We start from the raw sequence: 9,274 nt of genomic DNA on the forward strand, positions 1-9,274 counted from the left end.
GCGTGGCCGGTGCAGGGAGGGTCGCCAACGTTGAGGAGGCTCGCATCGTCTCGCCGGTGGGTGGATGTCATGCGGTCGACGGCAGGGCATCGCTTGTCTAGCGATGGGGGCGACCCTGTCTTCCTCTGCGAGGACGGTAGGGACCCCCTCTCCCTCTGTTCTTGTTGTTTTGCTTCTCCAGAAACAGTGCAAGACCGAAAAAATTGCACGAATAGACGCGGAAGAGCGCGCCAGTGGTTTCGTTTCGCGCCAGGAAACTTTCCATGAAGTCTGAGCTCTTATTTACTTTCCTGTGAAATCGAACCATAGGAATCCAATCCTATAGAATATTTTCTTTGTATTTCCTATGAACCAAAGACAAGTGTATGAAAAAATGCAAATAAATCTAAATCCAATAAAATTCCTTTACCAATTCTACCATCCAAAGAGCCCTTAGGCCCTCCGCAATGTGCTCCTAAAGTGACACACAAACCTTCTCTCTCCCTTCCAGGCATCACTCTCTACCCTGCAGCTACCAATGCCAACTTTTAAAGATTCTGGAGCGGAGCAAGTAGAGGCAGCGCTGCCTGGGGACTTAAAACAATATTTCTTGTGTTCTGTGAGAGGAGAGCATATGTTGGTGTCAGATGAAAGCCAATAGGCAGCACCCGTACCGTCGCATGACAGAAGATAGCATTGGTGCTAACTCTTTTACACACTGCAGCTGTGAGAAACGATGCTTGTTTTCCTACGGTCGGACCCACTTATTTTTCTGGCTCTACTTCACACTGCGGAAGGCCTTAGTTTTGAACCAAGTTCACTGGTGCACTGTTCCTATCCACAGTTCCAATGGTGTACTGTTCATATCCACAGTTCTTATCCGTCCGTTCCTTCTGCCTCCCCCGTCGAGTCCGTCCGATCCGGCTGGCGTGGCCACGTCTTCCTACGTCCAGAAGCTTCCCTAGAGTACACCTCGCCTTTATCCTCCCCACGGCACGCGGCTCTCGCGTCGCGGATGTGGCCCCCGATGCCGCGGCGGGCGGGGAACGCCGCTGCCCGCTCCCCGCATCGCCCCTGCCGGCCTCGTCGTCGCTCGAACGCCGCCACTGCCTCTCCCGAGCAGCGTCCCCATCCGCAGCGGCGTAGCCTTTACGTCCCCATGGACCTACCACCACAGCACCATGGTCCATGGACATGGAGCAAGGTACGTTTCACACTCCATGCATGGCTATTCCACTATTGCATCCTATGTGTTCGATGATATGCCTCTGCGCTGTGATGGTTAAATGCTACTCGGTTTTCTCCAGTTGTCTGGTGCAGCTAATAGTGGTTTCAGCTTCATTCAAGCAGTCTAAAAACCCTTGATGTTCCCCCCTGAAACGAAAAAAATAAAATTTTAGCTGCAATGCCTGATTAATAAGAAATCGCAGGGCATTTAACTGGCACAAAATGAACAGGCTTACCTTCAGCTGGCAGCACTAGCATAGGCTTACTAGGTTTGAGGAATCTTTCAGTCATGGACGTTGTGGAGGACTTTCATGTATTGGTACACCAACTGATCAATAACTTGTGATTACATCATGCTTGACTGCATAATTATCACTTTATCAGCTTAATTGTGCATGACCTCTGTTTGTGTCTGCCGGTTGATTGTTCAGGATTTTTGTGTAGTTGTAGATTCAGCTCTATGCTCCATGGTCGAGTATTTTGATAAACTTTCACATGAACATGTTACACTGCCACACATACATGTAAGTTGTCATCTGAAGCAGCAACTAGCTGCATGTTAATTGGCTTCCGCTTTGGTTTTATTTGTTTTTCTTAATTACTGTTATTGTGCTATCAAATAATTCGTCGTGTCTTCAGGAAGTAAACCTCTGATACTTTTCATTTGGGTTCTTTACCTACCGCCAAGCTACTAGAAACTGTCCAGCCGCCTGATGTTCATCTCACTGCCATAGTAAACAAGAGGTCGCTGCTCTTGAGGGCCACCTTCATGGCGGCGGCCCTCAAGGTCCCCAAGGAGAAGACTGTCCCTCTTCCCAAGTTCCACTCAAGCACACAGGCATCAATCAGGTGCGCCCTTGATCTCTGCTCGTCAGTGTTCGGTAAGTCCTCGGATCCCCTCATCTTGTCATCTCTCATGCAGGATGTGTTCTCATCAAAATAAAAAAAAAGCAAGGCATCACCGCAGGAACCCCGTGAGGCCACACAAACACGCGTGCGCTCCAGGCCCTGTGCGTAGGGCGGTGCCCACACAAACGCAGTGGCCATCTCCTCGGTCAGGTGCCTCCTTGGTTGTGGAGAGATCAAGATATGCATAAGGTATTTGCTTTACAGTCTCAGCTTCGATTTGCTTTCACTTGACTACCATGATTTTAACCTGTGCTACGGCCTAGGCGCGTATAGCAGTTCCTGTGTTCCTTCTAATGAAAACTACATGTGCAGGGTTTCTTTGCAGGGATCCATTGGAAGGTCATGATTTTGACCTGCGCTACGGCCTACATACATCCACCAATTCCTGTTCCTACTCACCAAACTACATGTGCGAGGGTTCCCTTGCACGGATCCTTTTCAAGGTTCAAGGTATGCCAATACAATTCCTATCTCCATGTTATTAATGTTGCCTAATTTGTAGAAACGTTAGGATCGTCAGACTATTTAGCTTTGGAGCTTTAGGTAAATGATCCATAATGCTAATTGGGTTCTATACAACAGCATGTGCATTTTCTTTTCGTCACAAACATTCCTAAATTAGAGAAAGTAATACATTATCTTTTGCCTCATGGAAACCATATGGCTAAGATATAATCCTCTATATCATACTTTTGGGTCCACCATTTTTATTGGCGAAAATTTGGTATCACCATCCGAAGGCCATTATGAGGCTTATTTGTTGCCTCATCCTAGACAACCTTTCATATCTTTCAAAGTTGGACAAAAAATCTTTTTATTTCTATTCAGGCACAAATCATCAGACATTGCTTCTTGGAAAGCCTCTCCCCATACTTTTGCTTCTTTGTCATATCATCTGTGCATTAAAGTTTCTCCAATGATGATATGACTTGAAGATGCACATGCTGGATTAGAGTACAAAAACTGTCACAGTATCATGCTGATTTATCCCTCCATCATCCAGATCATTGCCATTTGTATATTGCAGGTGAGTCCCTGTCCCCCCCAATCTTGTGATCAGCAACATTTCTGTGGTGAGGTTATGCCACTGCTGAGCTGCAGGTACCCCCATTGGCTACTACCTGCTAACAAAAATGCCTCAGTGCTTCCTTAATTAATATATAATTGTCACCTTCATGTTTTTTTTTGTTGAGACATACTCTGCACTTCCATCTCATTGATATTGTTACTGACTTGCATCCATGCCAGTACAGCTTTCAATGCATTTCAAGCAGGAAAACAAGTCCTACCAGCATGTCATGTGAAAAATGAATCAGTTCCTGCAAGCATAGATTATTTACAGATATTGGGGAAAAGAAAGGTTCAGCATTTGATCTGTTTCGTCCAATCACAGTGTACTTTTGTGAAATCTGTACTAAAATACCATGACACCATATTTTGGCTTTGAACTATGGTGCTCCTTTAACAGAGAGGGACTAAAGAAGTCATTTACTTAATGCTATACATGGTCCACTAATGGGTATCTCTAATTTTTTTGCGCTTTAAGTTCACTAATGGTTGTTTCATAGTATATAAGTACATGTTTATTGTAGTCATAGCAAAGTTAGTCATACCGGATCTCATTTATGATGTAAATAAATAATCTACCCTGTGAGTTCCTCAATTACCTGACTCCCTAATTTTTCTTAATTAATATCATTCTGTTTGATTTTCAACCATCAACAAGAGGCAACACATCACCTTCTGTTTCCTATCCTGGCTACATGTACCAGCAGTTTTTCACAGGGACGGGTCTGTGAGGCCATTAACAACACGCTGATTATGTTGCAGTTGTTAAGATCATATTTCAAGCTTTCTTCTACCTGCAATTTAGTTTGGTTAACATACTACATTGATGTCCTCTTTCTAGCAAGGCATCCGTTGTCTGGTTGTTAACACTGTTGATTCCGTGGTAAATTGTAAATTTGATAGCCCTGTTCTGGGCTCAAACAAAGTTTTAATATGCAAACTGTAGTTATAATTCAGCCTGCCCGCCCCGAAGCGCGGGGTGCCATCTAGTATCATACAGATCCTTACAGCCTGATCGGCTGGGAGCCGCTGGCTGAGCTGGCTGGCCAGCCCTCTCAGTAAAATACTGTTTACACGAAGTACTTTTAAACAACGATACTAATCAGCCAGCCGAACAGGAGACCAGATCACTGTTCACTGTTCATCGCTGTTCCAGTGTCATCCGGTCCGTCTGTTTCACCACCGGCCTTAGCAGCCAGCTGTCCATTCGTTCACTTTATTACCCGGCCACATCGGCCGTCCTCCCCGGAAGCTTCTGGACGCTCACCACGCCACCGCATTGCCTCCAAAGCTCGCCCCACCGCCACATCGTCTCCTCCGCACCCTCTCCCTCCTGGATCTCCCTCCTCGCGGAGGCTCGCCGCCCTCGTGCTGCTCCACGCGGACGACAGCGGGGCTTGCGGCGGCGGTAGCGCCCTCGGTGCGTGGGCCGGCGGCGCCAGCGCACTCGGCACGTGCTTCGCCGCCTTTTCCTCTCCCCCAACGTTTGCGTCGTGCAGATGCTCGCCGGTGGCGGCGCGCAGATGTGCAGTCCGTGCGTATGCCTCCGCTTCTCCGCCCGACGCTAGGTGCCCAGGCCTCATCTTCGGGACTTTCGCCGGTGACGAGCACCAAACAGGTACGTGCATCCCTTCTCTTCCGTTCCTGCTGTCCGAAATCGAGTACCCAAACCCTAGCTATCTGTAGTTGGATCTTAAATCGTTGGCGAGAAGGATTGGATTTACTTGTGTACAGCCATGCCTTTTACTGGATCTGACCCTGCCTCGATCTTAAACTGATTCACCCTTCCTTGGGTTTGGTTAGGTTGAAAATTGAAATACCTCGACGACAGTGGGGCGCACGGTGGCTTCCGATGAAAGATATTTTTTTCTCGCTGCTTTCTGCGGTTTGGGGCGTTTTGCCTTTTTCGTGCAGATTTGTGTGCATTTGCTGATGCAAATTGGTGCCTTTGGAACCCTACAAGATGAGATCGAGGCCAACGACACGGAAGGACAGGGATGATATGGACAGCATGACGATCACGGCGACGATGATGACGGCCTGGTTTTCCTCGCAATTTCTGCTTTGTCTTCACTCTGGCTTGCGCTGCTTGTGGGGTGTGCACTTTTCTCCCAATTAAGGGAGCAGTTTTCCTTCCTTATTATTTTTTCATTAGTTTTTAATGCTTTGTTTTTGCTGTTTTTTTATTTCCACCTTTTTTGGTTAGTGTCAGAATATGATTTCTCCTACGGCTCACGATGAATTTGAGAAGGACGACTTCAGAGTGGATGACGGCAAAGGAGAAGTGGAAGGAGATGAAGAGGACCAAAAGAGTGATGATGACAGGCGAAGAAAGAAAAAGAAAAATAAGAGGTACCTGCATTTGTTCCTACTACAAATAGATGTGAATGTATTCCTCCAGCATATTTAGTTATGTGTAGAAGCATATTTGATCCGATTAAAGTTTTGGCTCCCATCTCTTATTGTCTCAGCCTGAGCTATTTACTCCAATCACGTGATTCAGTTCTGTTTTCCTTCACATCATAAACTTGGATACTGCTTCGACGGCTACATTCAGATATACCTTTTCTTATAGATGCAAATGATATCTGTATTTTCAGTCTGGGAAAACAAAGTTCTGCGAATTAATTACTTGCGGTTCAGCAATGCGAAATTCTGATTATGCATGCTTGCAGGGCACACAATTACTAGGTGCTTTAACTCTGATAGTTGTTTATATCTTGGACTCTTTTATGTCCTGTTGGTCATTGCATTAAAACTACAGCGTCCCTAGCAGTTCAATGATATTATCAATATTGTCAACAGCCTCCGATTCAAATAGGTTTTGTTCAAGAATTATAGTTGCCCCTCCATCCATTACTCCATGTTGCTTCCTACGTGCACAGGAGCATATGACTGGACCCTATTCTTTTATTTTCTTTCTTTCAAAGACAGAAATACATGGTTGCCTCATCTTTGATTTTGTTAGCTGCATAAACCGCATGATATTTATGCAACAGGAGATAGGGTATGCAGGATGCACGTCGTACAGGTAAATTAAAAAATCATTATGAACAACTGATTCTTTTCCTTTACTGTGTTCGACTGATATGGATTATTTACTGTTCACGCTGGAAAACACTGTTCATGTGAATGTTGTGAGGTAAAAATACTGCTCCGGCTGGAAAAATAAGCCGAATAAGCCGGCTTATCTTTGTGTCTACAATAGTCCCTGTTCTAGCCTTATAGGAGACCACATCATACAGTCAGACTTTTCCCTCTCTCATATCAGGTCCATCTACCATTTGTTACTGATTTGTGCTTTGTTCCTCCAAATGCTGTTTCTGTGGCTTATAAGCCGGCTGATACTGTTTTGTTGTGAGAGAAAAACATTGTATCATAGCTGATAAGCATGGCCGATACGATCAAGCGACCAGGGTGATTGTTTTTCCATGTATATTGCAGAGCAATAGGACAAACAAATTACTTGCCTGCTTCTTTTGTTCCCGAGATAATTCTAGATAAGTTTGGATCAGTTACGTACTTACATTAATATTGACCTTTAGGTTTCCTTAATGGGTTCCTAGCATGTCTCCCAAGCTAAAACATATGTTCAGATAACACAGAAGAAGCATCTTGCAGGGTCATGATGCCTGAAAAAATTGTCCTTACATGTTAAAGAATACTACCTCTGCATTTTCTACATTTTGTCCGTCGCGGGTCTATCAGGTTTCCTATATGTCTGAATCCTATGGTTCACGTGCTTTATTATTGGTATAAGTATCTGTGCTTCATAAGCCAGAATGGTATAAGTATCTTTGTTGCAGACATGTAGTTGTTGCAATGAAGTTCCATATTTTACTGCTTTCTAAAAGTACTCTGGGTAGAATTATAAGGCACCGCTGCACCATCAAAATGTCTCCTTTTCATACACTACCTGCTGCCCAATTTCATACGTAATCCTACATGGTCAACGCAATAAATTGTTCTTTCTACATGCCAGCAACAGCACGCCACTTCAGTTAATCTGCAGATGACTCTGACACCATACTGGCCTATAGATTTGAAGGATGGCCTGCAGCTATTTTTGGCCTTTTATCCTTTTTTTCCCTATCAACGTTTCTTATCATATGCTTCCACCATCGCCTCCCTTCCAAACCATTTTTTTTTTACAAATGAAGGTTTCCAGGCTACTGTCAGACATGCCTCATGTTCTCTTTAGTTTAATTCAGTTCTATGTTGTTTGTTATACATGGAGCATTTTTCCGAAAAATGATGTATGACGCCCCAATTCCTCCTACCTGCTCAACCTGCTGCTATTATTGCACACCGCCCTGTCCGAAAAACGCTGCTATTGTTTCCTTTCATCTCTCCCCTTGTGTTTTCCCTGCTCTGTTTCATGCCTCATGATTGCAGACCACTAGCTCTAATGGATGTGTTATGAAACCCATCATGTTCATGTTTCTTATTGAAATCATGAAAACTTTTTTCCACCTTTGCTTCTCTTTGCTATCACATTGACAGTTTGCTACATAGGCTCTTTATTTTCCTTACTAACTTTGTACAATTAATATCTATGTATGATATCCTATTTCTCACAATGTGTAGTCTCTGCCTACCTTACATAGTGCAGATATCAAATTTTGGACTATGCATCTCAATTTTTTGTGGTCCACAAGGGAGCATGTTAGTCGATGCCGGCATTCAGCTACCCAAGCTACAAAGAAATACTTCTACTCCAGCAAGAAAGGCACTCCCTGCCTTACTCCATATCACGATACATCTAATGACATGTAAAAATTAGATGGATAATAGTGATAGTCAACGTTCCAAAGAGATGTCTCATAATTTTTGTTATTAATTAATCATGTAAATATTAGCTATGCAAAATTTTACCTTTGCTTCGTACAGTTCTATTGATCTCTCGGTACCATGTCAATACTAGATACGGTAAACACACACAAAAAAAATTACCCTGTTCAAAGCGTCACTTTTCCTTCAGGTGCTCTAGCTACAAATATAATATATTTATTACATAATGATCTTATTCATGTCTAGTATCTATTGTTGTTTTTTTTTTGGCAACGGGCCAACGGTCCTGGTTAAGCATACGATACGATAAACCTAGACTAAATCGTGTATGTTAGTCCACCAATTTATGCTCCCCACAGACAAAAAAATTACAAGATATAAACATTAGATATTAAAGTTTAATAACTATAACTACTACATAATCAAAAATCACTGACGGTTACCAACCATATTTATATTATTATTGTCGGTTTTATCAACTTGTTGCAATGGGCAAGGGACAGTGCTAGTTTCACACGTCACTTTCCAACGGTATCCTCCTTTCTGGTTTCCACAGCACAAAAAAGAAAGAAAGAAAAAAGCTTTCAGCCGCTGCAGTTCTCTGTTCTCTCCGGCGGCAGCGCAGCGCTTCCGTTCTCTCCAGTCCATACGTGTGTGTGTCTGCCTGCCGGCTGCAATGTGGGCTACTCTGTTGCTGGGCCTTAGTTGTGGTGGGCTTTAGAGCTAGATTGATTTTTCTTTTCTGGATATACAACGTACCCACAATTAGGTGGACTTTAAACAAAACAGACTAGCTGGTTCTGTTGGCTAAGCAACAACTTTTATCTTTTTTTTTATTTAATTCCTTTTTTTCTTTCTAATTTACATCCCGTGATCATGAACCTCATTCCGGACTCATCGACCTCAAGAATATTGGATCATGTTGCCCCTTTCAAGCCATTGTTCCAAAGAGGTACCCCACGTATCGAGAACATGAAAAGTATCAATCCTTGACATTGATCATGGACCTAGATACAATAGTCAAACCAAGTTTGAACCAATCATACACAACCAGTCATGATTGACATTGAACCAGATCAAGACCTAATCAATTCAAACAAATAAGAACCTAGTTTTAAACACTAAGGTCCCAATTGGAACCAGACCCAACACCTACCGGTTCGAGGAGCAACTCCTAGAGTGTTATTATATCCTTGATGAGTGATATGAATAGAGCTTTTGATGAAACCCCCAACAGCTTCTTTAATTAGATATTCAAATATTTCTATCCTTTATTCCAAATCTCTCGCTAGCCAAAGAT

General features: G+C 43.5%; 1 long non-coding RNA gene across 20 annotated transcripts; it reads left to right on the top strand.

The window, feature by feature from the left end:
• The first annotated feature begins 865 nt into the window (after nt 1-865).
• LOC136476046 (uncharacterized) lies at nt 866-8,072 on the top strand. Of its 20 annotated transcripts, none has more exons than XR_010763379.1 (8): nt 867-1,183; nt 1,651-1,730; nt 1,846-2,055; nt 2,129-2,304; nt 2,428-2,565; nt 3,143-4,801; nt 4,987-5,279; nt 5,390-8,072. It is a non-coding gene; the product is annotated as an uncharacterized lncRNA (long non-coding RNA). The 20 variants fall into 20 exon arrangements; XR_010763382.1 differs by having other exon boundaries at nt 1,895-2,055; XR_010763374.1 differs by having other exon boundaries at nt 866-1,183; nt 1,651-2,055.
• Nucleotides 8,073-9,274: the final 1,202 nt, after the last annotated feature.

This window comes from Miscanthus floridulus, chromosome 8 (assembly GCF_019320115.1).
Source record: "Miscanthus floridulus cultivar M001 chromosome 8, ASM1932011v1, whole genome shotgun sequence".
NCBI classification, from domain to species: Eukaryota; Viridiplantae; Streptophyta; class Magnoliopsida; order Poales; family Poaceae; genus Miscanthus; species Miscanthus floridulus.